Source organism: Leopardus geoffroyi, chromosome C3 (assembly GCF_018350155.1).
Source record: "Leopardus geoffroyi isolate Oge1 chromosome C3, O.geoffroyi_Oge1_pat1.0, whole genome shotgun sequence".
NCBI lineage: Eukaryota > Metazoa > Chordata > Mammalia > Carnivora > Felidae > Leopardus > Leopardus geoffroyi.
Window position 1 is genome coordinate 139652410 of NC_059338.1, and position 17006 is coordinate 139669415.

General features: G+C 39.2%; 1 pseudogene; it reads right to left on the bottom strand.

The window, feature by feature from the left end:
* Positions 1 to 11725: 11725 nt before the first annotated feature.
* Positions 11726 to 11893, bottom strand: LOC123587142 (annotated as a pseudogene).
* Positions 11894 to 17006: the final 5113 nt, after the last annotated feature.

Genomic DNA, 17006 nt, shown 5'->3' on the forward strand with positions numbered 1-17006 from the left:
TCTCTCTCTCTCTCTCTTTTTCTCTGTGTGTACACCTACATACATATGTGGATATTTAATTAGCATTAATTTTGACTATGTAAAACAATAATAGTAACACACAATGTTAGTAGAATTTAAAGTATATTTTGAAGGAGAATGAAGTATACAAAAAAAATGACAAAGGTCACATACATGATAAATGGAGTGTAAGTGATCTAAGATTCTTGTATTTTCTAGGAGAAGAGTCAGTTTTGACTAACGTTGGACTTTGGTAAGTCAATAAGACTTGTAATTTCTAGGAGTAATTACTAAAAGAATAGAAAACAGGTATAGACTTCCAAATTTATAAAGTAAAGGTGAGAAACTGAATTATGTTTTAAAAAATATTCAATTCAAGTGAAAGAAAAAGAATAAAATGAGAGAACAGGCAGGATAAAAAAAGCTGCATAGGCAGATGGTAGATTTAAACTCAAATATATAAGTAAGTGCATTAAATGTAAATGGATTAAAAAGCTTTTATTGAAAGACAACACCTGTTAGTTTAGATTAAGGAAAATATAAAATTACACTTTTTAAAAGAGATATCTAAAGCATAAAGATGCAGAAATGCTTAAAGTAAAAGATGTAACAAGAGATACCACACAAACATGAACCAAAAGAAAGCTTGTGTAGCATATAAGTACCACACAAAGTAAAACTTAAGGGAAAAGACACTGCTAGAGACAAGGAAGTTTCTTTGTAATGATAAAATGTTCAATTCAGCAGGAAGGTAGAACAATTCTAAACCATACACATCTAATAACATAACCCCAAAATAAAACAAAAGGCAGCAGAAATGCAAGTATATTGGTTAATTCACAATCATATCAGTGAATCTTAATATACCTAACTCAGGATTTGAAAGAAGAAGCAGACAAAAATCAGTAAGAATATAGCAAATTTGAAGAACAGATGATCATACCTGAATTAGTGGATACTATAGAACAACCCAAACTCAGTAACTGCAGAATGCACTTCCTTTTCAAAAAATGTATGAAACAGCTTTGGAATATACTAGACCAGAAAGACCATCTCAACAAATTTAAAAGAATCAAAATCTTCAAGTACATTCTCTGAGCACACTGTAATTATGTTAGAAATTAATAAGAAAAAGATACTCCAAAAATCCTTCCATAAGGTTTAATAAAGAAATATACTTTTAATTAATCAATGAGTCAAAGAAGAATTCAAAAGATAATTGGAAAATCTTTGAATTCATGGATAACACAATTAGTCTATATCCAAACTCATAGAACTCAGAAATGACAGGATTCAGAAGGAAAATGCATATGCTTAAATGCTTATATTAGAGAAGCCTGAAAATTAATGAGCTAAGGTTTCAGATCCATAGGTAGAAAAAGAAGAGTAAATTAAACCCAAAAAAAAGTAAAAAGAAAGAAATAATGAAGGGAGGACCATAAATGATTGTAACAGAAAGCAAATCAATAAATGAGAAGGACCAAAAAAAAAGCCCAATTTATAAACACCTTGAGAGCCTGACTGATCATGAGGGAAAAGGGGAAAACACAAAAGATATGAGGGAAGAAGATGATGAAGCTATAGACACTAAAAATGATAATAGGAAAAACAAACTTACACCAAAAATTTTGAAAATTTAGATGAAATCGACCAATTATCAGAAAAACACAACTTAGAAAGCTGACATAAAAATAAATAGAATTTAAAACATTCCCATAAAGAAAACTTCAAGCCTAGGTGGTTTCACCAGCAAGATATTCTAAATATTTAGGAAAGAAATAACTCTAATCTTACAAGAAATCTTCTAGAGATCAGAAAAAGAGGATACACTTTTCAAATGACTTTAGGAGGTCAAGATAACCTTGGTCCCAAAACTGGACAAGAAAGAAAAATTGCAGGCCAATCTCGCTTATGAACAGGGATTCAAATATTCTAAATAAAATATTAGCAAATTGAATCCAATCCAGCTATACATAGAAATAATACAATATGGCCAACTTTGATTTGCCCCAGGAATCCAAAGTTGTTTTAACATTAGAAAATCAATGTAATTCAGTGTATTTACTGAATATTAGGATGATTTGCAGAGAGGCAGAAAAGGTACCTGTTAAAATTCAACATCTTGTCAAGGTAAATATTAGCAAGTGACAAAAAAATCAAGCATTATACGTAACGGTGAAACATTAAACATTTTGTTCTGAGATTGGGGAAGGATTCGGATGCTATTGTCATCTCTATCAGCATTATGCTAGAGATTTTAGCCAGTGCAGGATGGCAAAGACAGAATAAAAGGCAAAAGGATTAGAAAGAAACCAAACTTTCATTATTCACGGATGATGTAAGTGTGTACAGAAAATTCCAAAAGTTTCCACCAATTATTAGGACTCATAAAGATATAGCAAGTTTAACCAATTCAGAATCAATACGCAAAAATCAACTGTGCTGGCCGTGTTCTATTTCTTTACCTGGGTAGTTGCTACACGTTCATTTGCTTTGTGATAATTTGTCAAGCTGCACATTCAAGTTTTGTTCACCTTTTTATTAACCCTTACCCATTACTAGGACCTTAAAGATGTCATACTCTTCCCAATAGGATCTATCCACTTAGTAGAGAGGGATAATGTATATAACACTTGTACTCTGAAAAGTAGCAGGGACACATACAGGAAAACATTTAAAACCTTCCTTAATGGATACCCTTGATGCTCACAGTTCGGATTAATCCCATTCTTTTTTAATGTTTAAGTTTTCTTTTAAAGCAACAATTTCCTTTATATCAGTTACAATAGACCCTGTAAAAGTATGACAGAAGCTATTTATCCGTCAAAGCATACTACTTTCCCTTAGATATTTTCCCTTAAAATGGACTTTTACTTAACAATTCTATGTACCTAGCTTTTAACCAAAATGATCGGTATATTTTACCTGGCACTTCATGCACTAATCCAGACATTAGCCTTTCCCCAAAGGAAAGGGTCACTCAGAAGGAAAGAACGATTTGATAAACCTATGTAGCTAGTCATTGTCAATAGAACTGAGATGTTCTCTTAAAGACAAAGTATAACAATTTCTTTTCATTCACGGATCAATAGATAAAAATAAGTTGGATATTTATGGCACAAACAAGCACTATTTGATTCACTTATTGCTAGTTGCATTGAACATTGTTAAAATCCATTGGAGGCTCAAAGAGCCATTAGCCGAGGGTGGCAGTCACAGCATTCCCGTCATTGGGCCTAAAAGCAGAACAGAAAAGCAATATCAGACCTCATGTAGGGATACAGTTCAGAACTCTGGCAAAACTCCCATGCTCCTAGGGTACCTGCTTCCTTTTACAAAAACATCATGTGCTTTAAATGCCCGAACCGCTTTTCATCTAAAAAATACCATCCACTACTGCACGGTTATTGTAATAACCTATATTACATGTTCATTAGACATTAAAAATACAAACACTGACATTCTTTGCCTTACCTGTTATGGCACAAGAAAGCATAAACGAGTCTGTCAAGTAACAAAAGGATTTTGTTAAACATCCCAAAACGAATCTGTTATTATTCTGCCTGTCAGGGAAAAAAAAAAAAATCAGAAAACACAAATTCATATCATTTTCTATTAACCAACTAAAAATAGAGGATAAAATGTAATTCCACTAGAAAAATGAATAAGTACTGGAAAACCATCACATTCTATAAAGGTCTAGCTTTTGGAAACTGTAACCCTGTCATTAAATTATTTCCCCAAATCCATTCACACAGTCATGTGCTGAGTCTAAGAGGAGGAGGAAAGATCATTTTTTTCCCCAAATTTGGTATCCAGCTTTCTAAAAAAAGACAAAGGCACATTTTATCATCCTGGAAAAAGTGACTTCAGTGAAGCAGATAAAGTGTCTAATAAGGCCTAATTATCTCATGTTGTGATTCTTTTTAAATCACTTTTAACCTCAGGAAGAATTTTAATTATCTTGTATAATAAAGTCTTTCCTTATTTCACCCCCTCTAGGAGAAAAGGCACATTAAACCTTATTTTTGTCAAAAGATAAGAGCAGTATTAAGTTTAAATTGATGTCATTATGAAATATTCGATATCAGGATTACAAATTTCAACTTTAGTAATTATTCGATTGGTCACAAAAAGAGTATCATTTCACCACTAACTCCTAGAAAGAGGCCATCATTGCTCTCAGCGTGCATGTGATACACCAGGGACCGCGGGGAGAGAGAAAAATGTATTCTTTCTATTCCAGTAGAGTCTTGTGATTCCAAGGTTAAATTATTGAAGCAGTTTGGGAGGTACTTTTTAATATGATTTTCAAAAAGTTTTCTCCTCATTATCAACTCTTTAATAAACACTTCAAAGTTTCTGTGAGCTTCTCTATTGGGAAAAATATTAATTCATGAGTCTTCTTCCCAAACACACGCTCAGTTCTCTCGTTGGGATTCAAGAACTCAAGAAGGAAATATTATGCAAGTGTCTGCATATGGAAAGACAAAGTTTCCCTTCGTCTTTTTCTATTTCTCCTACAAACGCACTCCCTTCATGCTTGGCACATAACCTCTATCCTGCAAGATGATTCTGGCACGAGGCACAGACTCTCCAACTTGGGGATGGGAGTGGGGGAAGGCACTTCTGAAATAGGATGTTAATCTTTTTCCCCCCTCTTCATTCCAAATCTATTTAAAGTAACAGCAATACTGTTGACTACATGCTAGGCATTGTGGTAAGCACTTTCCAACACATTTATCTCATTTATCTCCACAACGACTCTATCCCCATTTCCTAATGAAGAAATGTTCGGTGGCTTTGCTGAGGTAATGCAACTAGTAAATGGTGGAATTTGTATGCATCTCTGTTCAAGTACAGAATCCATCCATTTAACCACTACACCAGTTGTAACAGAGAGAAGTAGCTGCAATGGGGATATTCATGATGCCCTGGAAAAGCACGGAATTTTTCATCTACTTACATGTTACCTTTGACCCTTGCCACAGAAATGTCTTTGGGTGAAACTTTAAAGCAGCCCACTCTCGTGTTAACACTCATGCTGGAGATCTAAATAGATACAGAATTCAATCACGTGGTAAAGGAACTCAAGTTCTCTTTGGCTTACTCCGGCAAAAATCCATGTGTTACTCTGTTCAACTCCCACCGGCAGTGTGCAGGGGACGGGCGAGAAGAAGGTCATCCTCACGCGTGTAGGGTGCTGCAAATTGTCAGGGGTGCTGACATCCCGCAAAGTCACCTTAGATGCCAACCTCTAGCCTGGGGCATTGGAAAGAAAGAGTAGACGGTTTTCTGAACCAGGCATTATCCTGTGTCAGGCACTGTTCTAAGGATTTTACACGTATTAACCCATTTAATAAAACCACTTATGATTAGTCATTTATTATGATTAGGTAAATAATGTTGCTTTAACCTGTGTTCTTCAGTTTTGTACTGGGAAGCTTAAACCACTGCCTCCTGATCTTTTTTGAACTACTAATTTGATTAGGAAGCCCATTTTTTTATTTCAGTCAACACAAAGGTAAACTTCAGACAAGTTGACCTAGCTCATCTGTTAAAATACAGACTGCAGGCCCCACTCCCACAGTATGATTCAGTAGGTCTGGGATGGTATCCAAGAATTTTCACTTCACCTAGGTGACACTGAGGCTGTTGGTATAGATAAACCAAAAGGGCTTAGCTTGCAAAGAGGTGGTAAAACTCCACCTAAAGCATATGGACCCTTGGAATCACTAGGGAGTACAAGACAGTGGCTTAAGAGAATGGGTACAACTTTGATTTTGATTAGAATCATAGGAAACAGTATCCCCGGATATTTATCATAATAGGATTTCTGAAAGTCATGTAAGCAGACAAAGCTTCAGCTGAAATTATGTCCTACTGATTTTGTGCATCTCCGCGGAGGAAGGAGATGCTGTGTTCTGCTGTGCTCTCTGTGCTTGGCGAGACTTCCCAAAACAAACCCCTCCTAAAAAGAAAACTTTAGAGATTTTAGGGCAACCTGATATTTAGAGCCACCGTGATACAGAGAAATGAGAAGGCATCCAGGAAAAGACCTCACGGGCATCCATCTTTCTGGCCAGGAGTAGGGATGCTGAGATAATCATGAGAGATGGGCTGTCTGAAAACAAGCCCTAAGAAGACACCGCCTAGCCGACCCTTCTAACCCGTGCAGGGTGGATACAAGCAGAATAAGGGCACCATTCCTCAACTCTGGACTGCTTCCAACTTTGTAATTTGAGAAGAAGGTGGAACATGACACTGTGATCGATACCCCATTCCTCTTCCTCCATGGGTAATATCGCTTAGAACCCCTTCAGTGCCAGAGTCAATTTCAAGGGCCTCTACCGAACGTGATTATATCTGGGGCCTTTCGAGTTTCGACTGTGAGATTGCTTTGTAGGACATTTTTCTAAAATAAATTGTTACATGTTTTGGTTTCTGCTTCTGATTCTCACTGCCTTTGCTAGATTGGTTATTTTACAAGTCCTGTTTTAACCACAAATGAGTAACTCAATTCTATCTTCCATGCAGGGAAAGAGATTGTTATTGTTATACTAAAAGCTGATCTTTTCCTATGCTTCTAAGATTATGTTGGATTGGGCAGGGTGATCAATTACTCCCTCCTCTCCATTCCTTTCATCGGAGAAGGACCTAGCACAGACAGAGAGAGCCAGAGTATTGCCAGCAGCCACAGGGCCTTATCACTAAGCTCAAATATGTAGCAAAGCTCTTTAAGACAAGGAGTTGTTCCCTGAGAGCCTCTCGGAGTGGGTGTCCTTACATCACCAAGCATTGCTATATGAAAAAGGGACAGCAGGGTTCAAGCTGTGAGCTGGCAGGGTGGAAGTGGTCCATGCTAGTAATTCTACCATTATTATTTCATTTACTCATTCAGCAAACGGTTATCAAAGGCCACTGTTTGCATCAGTGTATATACCAGTATACCAGCACAGTGCCGAACTCTGGAAGTACATGAGGGAAAAGGGACACACAGATGGTCCCCTCCTATACTTCCTATTCTGACAGGAAACCAGATGTTAAACAACTACATGCATTATTAACTAATCGTGGTTGTAATAAGGTTTGTGTCTACAGTCTGAAGGGCTGAGCTGATCCTGGGATCAGGAAAAGCTTCTCTAAGGAACTGACATCTACACTAAGTCCTAAAAGAGGAGTGGAGTTCTCTGATAAGAAGGATACAAGCAGGGAACAGACCTTTTTGAGGCCCAAGTGTGGGAGCATTTTGGGGTATTTGAGGAATTAGCAGAGGGCTGTGTAAATGGGATAAAGCCAGCAAGACGTCCAACAGGAAATGGGATTCCTGGGAGTTTAGGGAGGGGCAATCATGGGCCCAGCGTTGAATATAATGCCTCTCCAAGCATCAAGGACTTTGTCCAGAATAATCAAAGTGCTATCCTCTGATCCACTTTTTTAATCCAAAGCATCTAGTGTAGTGCTTGGCAGAAGAAGATGTTCAATGAATGTCAGTTGAATAATGAATAAATTAATCAGAAATGTAAGCATGTGTGTAAAATCTATCTTTCACATATTGGAATCTGTGCTCTGGTCCATTTGCTGCAATATTGCAAAATCATATAAGTGTCTGGGTTTCTTGAAGTTGAAAAGGCAGCCTAAAATAATTATTGCATTCTGAGCCACTATTCTCTCCAGTTAATTCCCAATGTAGCATATGCCCTCTTATCCAACATTTCAGGTTCTCTGTCCAAATGAAATAAGAATATTTTCAAAAGACATATTGGAGCCTTTATGCCATATCAGGCACCAGAAAATTCTAAAATTTTTATTTACAAGAGCCAGAAGAATAATAGTAGCAGAAGCAGCTGAAAACAATATGGACGATGCAATGAAAGACCTCCTCCCTACAAAATTTTTCCACTGTTTACTCAGATTTTTTTTCTTATCTATCCCCATCTCGGAATGCATTCAGCCAAAGCCTTTAAAATTTAAAAGCAAGATAGACTTTTTAGACAATTGATGTTTACTCATTCACTCTATTCATGCTTTTATTCATCCGTTTATAATTAATCAACTATTACCATGTTATCAGACACCATGCTAAACACAACAAAAAGTAAAAGTGGATGTAACATTGTTCTTTACGGTCAGCAATGTTAGAAGGAGTCAACAGACAAGTATTGAAGTGTCTCAAATAGACAATTAGGGTCTGGGGGGCAGTGGAGACCCCAAAGAAGGAATAGTCCATTCTATCTGTGGTAAGGTAGAAAGGGAACCTGTTACACGAGAGATCCAGACAGGAAAGTCTCATAGGGGAACTGACATTTTCCTAAGTGTTGAAAATCCTCACCATACAACCAAGGGGCATAGAGGGGTAGCATTCAGGGCAGAAGGAACAACCAGAGAAAACGCATGAGGATATGAAATCGTTTGGAACACTCCAAGGATGCATATGGCTTGGTGCACAAGAGTACAGGGTTTAAGGTAGGAACACCTCCTCCTATCTCATCATGAACATCTTGTATTGGGAAGAGGTAAGCTACTAAAGATTTTTAAGCAGGGGAATGATAAGGCCAAATATTTTATTTCCAAAAAGCCTCTCTGGGGACAGTGTAAAAAGTGGGTTCAGGGGAAATTAAGACTAAAGACGACTGTCTAGGCAAGACACATTACAGAGCTAGAACTGATAGAATTAAGATGGCTTCCTGAAAACTTCAGTCTAAAATAAAAGGAGAGTTAATACAACTTTTGTTCTTCTATTAACACACTGGTACCTTTGTATAGAGTCATTCAAGGCTATAGTTGGCCAGACTTAGAGGTCACCCAACCTGGTGCCCTAATTTGCTGAGGAATCTGATATCCAAGGCAGTAAAGGTTACAGAGCTAAGCAGAGCAGGCGTAGCTGGCCTCAGTTTGGGCCAGCTCCCCTGAAGGCTCCTGTCTCTTCATCCCTCCCTACTTTATTAATCAATTAGTGACCAGCAATCAAATAGTACTACTAGGATTCCATTTTAAGAAACTGTGCAAACCATCATTTCATTTTATGTTTTGTACACTCATGTGTTTACATTACTTTGCGCATGCCTAAACTTATTTTTAAATTGTTGACAGTGCTCCTTTCTGTGAGACCCAGTGAACAAGGACCATAGAAAAGGCAGTGATCATTAACATTTATAAACTCTCCTTCATACTCTTATTTAGCTTCTTGGGTTGTGGTGATCTAAGGGAGTCTTCTGCTCTACAAAAATTATAGGCCAGTGTTTGAAATCCACTTGCTAGCTCTGTTATCTTTGGTTAGTCACTTGATCTCTCTAGGCTTCAATAAAATAGGCATAATAATGGAACCTCTCTGATAGGACTGTAGAAGTCTTAAATGAGTTAATGTACTAAGATAGTGCTTGACATATGGCAAATACAATGTAAGTGTTAGCATGTATCAGCATGGATAAACAGGTTCACTAGCCGTGAAGTAGTCCAAAATGGGACCCTAAAAAAGACAAGGCCTATCTTTGATTATATTCACCAGAGGTTTATCTCTAGTTGCTTTTAACCTTTCATGAATCTATTAGGGTGTTTCATACATCAAGTTAAATTTAGATGAAGTGATTTTCCCACTCTCTTTGTTTGTGATTATTTTCTTCTGACTTCCTAACTCTTCAAGTGTTCTCTTTCCTCATTAAAGAAATAGTGTTGTACTATTTTGCCAGAGTCGTACTAAACTTACCTGAAAATATCACAAGCTCTGCTGAATGTTTGCTAATGATACAATTGAATTTCTTCAAATAATGAGAAATCCATTATGTTTCATGAATCTAGAGCCAAACGCTAACTTTTATTATTCTGATAAGAGATATCCATTTGTTTAACAATTAACAGGTACTGAGGACATAGTATATGGTGTAGATGCAGCCAGGAATGCAGGGATACTGCCTCTACTCAAGGGAATCACCACTTTACAGGGGATTTGCTCATGGTGCTCCTATCCATAGAGTATACCTGCTGGGACCCAGGCCCTGCTCTTGAGAATGGTGTAGAGTTCTAAATGGGACCAACATAGCCTCTGCCTTCATGGAGCTTCAGGTCTAAAGAGGGATAAGGATAACAAATAGGGAAACAAAAAGGCACATAATTACAAACTGAGGAAAGGCATATGTGGGCAAAGAATAGGTTAAAATTACAACCTCTCTGTTCCTCCAAAGGAGCAGTTCTGTGTAAACAAGGTGAGAAGAGAAAGCCACTATGAAAAAGCAATGACTAGGGGCGCCTGGGTGGCGCAGTAGGTTAAGCGTCCGACTTCAGCCAGGTCACGATCTCGCGGTTCGTGAGTTCGAGCCCCGCGTCGGGCTCTGGGCTGATGGCTCAGAGCCTGGAGCCTGTTTCCGATTCTGTGTCTCCCTCTCTCTCTGCCCCTCCCCCGTTCATGCTCTGTCTCTCTCTGTCCCAAAAATAAACGTTGAAAAAAAAAAATTAAAAAAAAAAAAAGAAAAGAAAAAGCAATGACTAGGAGGAGACCAGCCCAGGAGGCTGCTGTAAGCGGAACAGAGGAAACGACGGTCAAAGTGGAGGGAACGGTATAAGTGAAGACCCCACGATGGAAACAGTTTAACTCTGTTCAAGCCACAGAAGCAGCCCAGTGTGGCTGGAGTGAAGGCAACATGGCACCAGATGAGACTGCAGAGGTACACAGGGTCACAACCTGCAGAACATTGCCAGCCATGGCCAAGAGAGTGCATGTTATTCTTAATGCAGCGCGAAGTCATTAAAAGGCTTTAAGAAGCGATGTGCAACTTACATGTGTTAAGGTTCCACTGGAGGCTGTTTTAGGAATGGAGGGTTGAACAGTCGCACAGATGGACCCAGGGTGTGCACTGAGATCATCAGGCAGCCCATCCCACTGCCCACTCCACAGAGCTAATACGAGGAAGGTAGAACGCAGTTGCAAAGAAGTGGAGGAATTCTGCTTCATTTGCAAATAGAATGTGTGATCTCACTGATGAATTAGAACAGCGGGATGAGGAATGGGGGAGAATCAAGGATGATGGCCATGTCTGTGGCTCAGGCATATAAGTGGACAGGAATGAGAAAGATTGAGAAGGAACTGGTTTCGTGAGAAAAAAAGAACTGTCCATTTTTTTTTTTTAATTTGGCCTTGCACAGGGAGACTCTTTTGTAAATAATTACTTTGTAGTAGTTAGGTCCTAATAGAGTTTCGTATGAATAATCCAGAAGACTGCTTTATGTTCTCTGACTCACACCAAATTAAATGTAAGGGAGGATTGCTATCATCCCTGGATCACTTGCTTCTCTGGATAGTGGGAATCCGTTACTAAATGTGTCTGGCAAAGTAACCCCAAGAGTTGATAGTATCCCAAAGAAGTTCCATCTCCCCTCCTACCGGCCTGAACTTTGCTGGGTATTAGTGTGAGCTGCCTAATAATGCCATTGATCTTTAACCAACCTGACATTAGAGCATGAAATGAAATGAATCTTAGAACACCATGTGACACTGAAATTTGGGTGTGTCTTCAGAGGTACGTGGCCACCCCAAACGATTAGCCTGACTGAGGATAAGTGAAATGAGGAATCTGGAAGCAGGGTCAGGGCCCCCAAAACGATTAGCCTTACTCAATCACGCCATACAAATTCCCTTTACCAATCACTGGGTCAGGGATGGTCATGTGATCCTGCCCTAGTCAATTCCAGTGAAGGAAAAACTGAGGGCTTTTGGGAAAGTGCTTCTTGGTCCTAAGAAGGAGGCACAAGGAGAGACAGCCCTTTCTTGGTCCCCTGGACACTGCCATATCGGGAGCTGTTGCAGGCATCTTGCTCACAACCTAAGAATGTTTTCAATTAGCAATAATCGCGCCTCGGATAAACCTCATTGGCTATGATACTGCCACTGCGCAAAGCTTCACAACCTAAGAACGAAGCCAACACAGATGAAGGCAGATCCAGTAGAAAGCACACAAGGTAAGCAGGAGCCCCTCATCCTTCCCTGGATCCTGTGCTAGTCCTCAGCTTCCTGTTACATGGGACAATGAAGTTCCTCATCATTAAGCCAGTTCGAGAAGGGCTTTCTCTTGCTGATGCTAAATCTGTCTTTACTAATATACATGTCCCATGACTTGGGGAAATGATCAAATCATTGTACACTCAAGTCCATGAAAACATAAAACTTCTTGTGGGTTCCACTGTGTTTTTTAATGCTGAATATACCTATTTTTTGAGAAACATGTATATTCTCTCAAGAGTTTATAAATCAAGGTGACTAAGTTTAATGAGAGAAGGAAGCTGTCAAAGAATTAAAATACTTTTCAATAATGTTTTCTATGGAATTATAGATTCACTTTCAAAATAGAAATAAGTGATGAAAGAAATTCACAAAATGTAAAAAAATATGAAAATATGAAAGGAAGAACATATTGAAGACCATATTTTAGCAAATAACCCCTGAAAAACAAAAAATAAAATAAAATAAGAGACGAAAATAAAAGAGGTTTTCTCTCTCTCCCTCTCTCTCTCTCTCTCCTGTCCCAATTTATTAGCTACCAAGTCAGATGAAAAGTAGAAATGGTACTATTGAAGTTAAGAGGGGAAAATTATTTGGAGGACACCTCTGATGTTGTAAACAGCAGGGAATTGTCTGAGCATCAAAAATGTCTTTGGATGGCAGGTTATAAAGGGAAAGAACTTACTGGCCTGTGTGGTCCCCAAATCCTGTAAGAGGTAAGTCACTAGAGCATGGAGAGATTAGTATGGATCACAAGATAAACAGAGCATATAAAAAACTGTATTTTGTGTGCAGCTGAGCACTGAGGGCCCTGAGGACATAAAGATCTAGACCAGAAACATCAATGCCCTCAATGGGAGAAGGCTGCCCTACCTCCTTCCATGCTGCCATGTCATAATACGGGCCTGGCCTCATTCCTCACCGGCTACCTCCCTGGGAGGAAATTTCAGTTTGTACTGTGTAAGTCTGTGCATTTTACATTTTGGCCACTATAGAACTAGCCTGTTTTCCTGATTATTTTCGAAAATGTCACCTTAGGTATAAAGATTATAGTGGTTAGAATATTTTTGAAATATTTAACCTTTCAAAAACATAAAGTCTCAAACTTATCTTCTAGAAAGTGAATGAAACGGGCTCCTATTTTTTTTCTCTTTAGTTGAAAAAAATTTCAATTCATTCCCCTATTTCATACTATTTGAGGTAACTACAGTTTATTCTTTACAAGTTTCCCACTAAGCTTAGTCAAATGCACCCACATAAGTGCTCAGGTGCGCAGAAATATACACGAAAGATGTGATTTATTGTAAGCAAAAATAGGAAAAGAACAGATTCACCTAGCAAATAAATTGAGGGGTGTCTAATCATTTCATAAAGTTAGCCATTATGGGAGCTCCTCAAATACTGAGTTTTTCTGATGCATTTTTATAAAATTATTAATTCATAAACATTGATTTACATAACATGTCACTGCTCTTTCGACTGCATCCACTTCACAGCACCAACGTTTTATGATGTGGAATATACAATGGAGCCTCAATTACCTATGTAACTGATCGTCCTTTTTTAAAAATAGTTGAACAAGTTTGATTCCCCCCCACCCCCGCCAAGAGGTGAAAAAAGTAACTGTGAATATGACCAAATAACCTAGACTTTGAGAAATGATCTGATGTCAGACTATCCTGATTTTTTTTTCCTTTGGAGTCATAACAAAACCACAGCCTGTTTCCTCCTGGAAAAAGTGATGACAATCAATATGCCAAGTGGTTTTTCCCAGAGTGGAAATGAGATGAAACTTGGCTGGGCGCTTCTCTTCTCTCTGGAAAGATAGTTTGTTTCCTTTGATGGGCACCACCTGCCCTAACTTCCATTGGCGGGGGAAGGGGGTGGGGGGGGAGTTGGAGGGGGGATGGGAGTTTCTACTGTTTTCCAGAGTTAGAGATGGCACTGTCTGCAGTGCAGAGAAATGGGCACCAATGGGGAGGCCACCACCGGATGGCGGTTATCAGGTCCTGGAGTTTGCACAGGAGCAGGGCAAGAGCAAGGGCACTGACCCTTTGGACCTAAGATGGGAAGTGTCCCCTCCCAGCGGGCCAGCGGGACATCTGATACCACCACAGGAAAGCCAGCTGTGCCCAACAGAACACAGACCACCTGGGTCCTCTGCAGCAGAGGGTGTTGCAGCAGGATGTGAAGGCCAGAGCAGAAGCAGGTGCAGATTCATCAGGGAACTGTGAAGACACCTGTGAGGACTTCCGTAAGGACACCTGTGTGGCCTCCCCTGAGAGGAAACCATAGAAATACTGGGAAACACTATGAAGGAGACCTATTTATATGAAGGGGATTACTGGGAGATCTTATGGCAATTACATGGATTTGGGGTCTTTTCACTCAACTGTTCTCCTTTTCCGAAATATTCTTCGAGATAGACACATCTCAACTCATCTCAACGGCTTTGGGTCTCTGTTTAAATATCACCTCATCAAGAAGTATTTCCCTGACCACACAGTACCCATCCTGTGCCATTACTTTAATTTTTCCAGTGCACCCTTACAATCTGACATATCAAACATATATATATTGATTGGGTTGACTGTTTCAGCTGAAAGCTCTGTAAGGCAGAAATTTGTGTTTATTTTGTCCACTCTTTTATTCTCAGAACTTAGAGTAGTTCCAGGCACAGAATAGGCACTCGGTTATTATTTGTTAAATAAGCAAACAAATCCACTCCACACCGTGGTGTAACAGTCTCTCGGTTCTTTGTCTCAGTCTAGCTACTCCAATAGTCACATCTGGAACCTTGTCATCACCCATAATCAACTGTCCCGCCCTCACATCGCTCTCCTCTCCTGGCTTATTCAACATTTTCCACCACAAACACTCTTCAAACTCAGTAAGGCTCTTTTACTTTCTTGAAACCACCAACTCTGTCCTTCAAACCCAGCTCTTCACTTCTGTCAGCTCAGCTTCCATAGAAGATTGGTCAATAACATTTCTTGCTGTTCTATATTTCGGTTGTCCTGTCCTGCTGGGCCCCATCCCTGGGTGGCCCAGCTCTCCACTTCTCTGCGCAGCTGAGCATTGCTGAAGAGAGCCACACAATCGAGCCAATTAGCTAATGTGATTAAATTCCATCGCCAACTTCACATGGGTCCTCGAACCTCCCATTTTATTCCTCTCCCTTCACCATATTATATCTCCTCCTAGTGTGCAGAGACAATAGAAGCCAGCATATGGGAAACTCATCATCTTTCCAATAGCAAACACACAGGCCTGCTCACGCCTCATACAACTATCATTCTCACTTACTTTCTGAGGAACTTACACTATCAACTATCCTTTGTATATTCATCTGCTTTCCATGATCTTATATGAGCTTTCTAAAGCCACCATAACAAAGTCCTACTGACTGGTGACTTCAACGACTGAAATTTGTTGTCTCACAGTCTGGAGGCTAGAAGTCTGAGGTCAAGGTGTCAGCAGGGTTGGTTCCTTCTTAGCACTGTAGATTATGTTCCATGTCTCTCTCCTAGCTTCTGGTGGTTTGCTGGCAATCTCTGGCACTCCTTGGCATGTTGAGGCATCACCCCAATTTTTGTCTTCATCTTCATATGGCATTCTCCTATGTGTGTCTCTGTATCCAAAATGTCCACTTTTAACAAGGACACCAGTCATATCGGATCAGGACCCACCCTCCTCCAGTATGACCTCAGCTTAACTAATTACATTTGCAATGAAGCTATTTCCAAATAAGGTCACATTCTGAGATACTGGGGGTTATAAATTAAATATATGAAATGTCCGGGTGCCAATTCAACCCATAACAGATTTGCATCCTGCCCACTGGCTTTCAAATATGCTTAAATTTCTCCTCTTAAGAAAAATTCAACACAGCTTATATTTCATTCTATATTCTGCCCCCATATCTGTTCTTGTCTTAACAGTCACTTAAAAAAAAAAATGTTTTCTTTACCTGATGTTTCTATTTCTCTATTTCCCATTCTACCCTTGATCCACTCCAAAACCCTCCAACAGCTCCCACAAAGGTCAGTAATGGCCTCCTGTAGGTAACACAGTGGTTATTTCAGTCGTCAGCTTATTTGGCCCCCCAGAAGCATTTGTCAACACCAAACATGCCTGCCTTCTTGAAATATTCTCCTCCACTGGAAACTTAGCACTACCATTGTTTTGTTTTGTTTTTTGTTTTATTTTGTTTTGTTTTGTTTTGTTTGCAAAACATTTTCTTTGCAAACTAATCATCTACTATGCAGCCTCCAAGCAAGCCTGTAATCCTTGATCATGAATCCTCTTTATTTTGCACTCTATACCCTTTTCCTAGGTGATTCCATACATACTCCTGGCTTCAATTACCTCCCAGACTCAGTGTGAATCCCACTGTCCACTTGCTTCTCCCTGAATGCCCTAAACTTTTGTCAACTTCACATTGCTGAACTTGAACACAAAATCCTCACTCCATCACCACCATTAACGGAAGAGTCTTTCTCTCGTGTTCACTATGGCAATGACTCGAAGCATCACACAGACTTGACTAAAGAACCATATACCAAAGCTGTGATTTCTTCCTTTAACTTCATGTTGTCCTCCAATTATATCAGGTTTAAAGCACTTAAGCATCTAAGATTTTGATTTTTCAAAATGAAACATCTTACATGCAAAAGTTCATTAATTCACACAACAATTCTATGAGGTAGTTTCATCTATTCACATTTTGTAGATGAAGAAACTGGGCTTGAAGAAGTTAATAATTCCTTCAAGATCACCTAGATTGCAAATGAGGAAGCCTTGTGTTGACCTAAGTCTGGCCTGAGAATCTGAACCCTTAGCCACAATAGTAAACTATGATCACAGTCATAGTATACATTGAAGTCATCAGGAGAAAGCAGAAAGCCACATTTAACCCTGATTTTGAGGAATTAGAGAAAATATGGATAAAGAGAAAAGTAAGAGTATCACACTGTTTAAGCAGAATGAAGGTTAAAGTGACCTTGACATATGA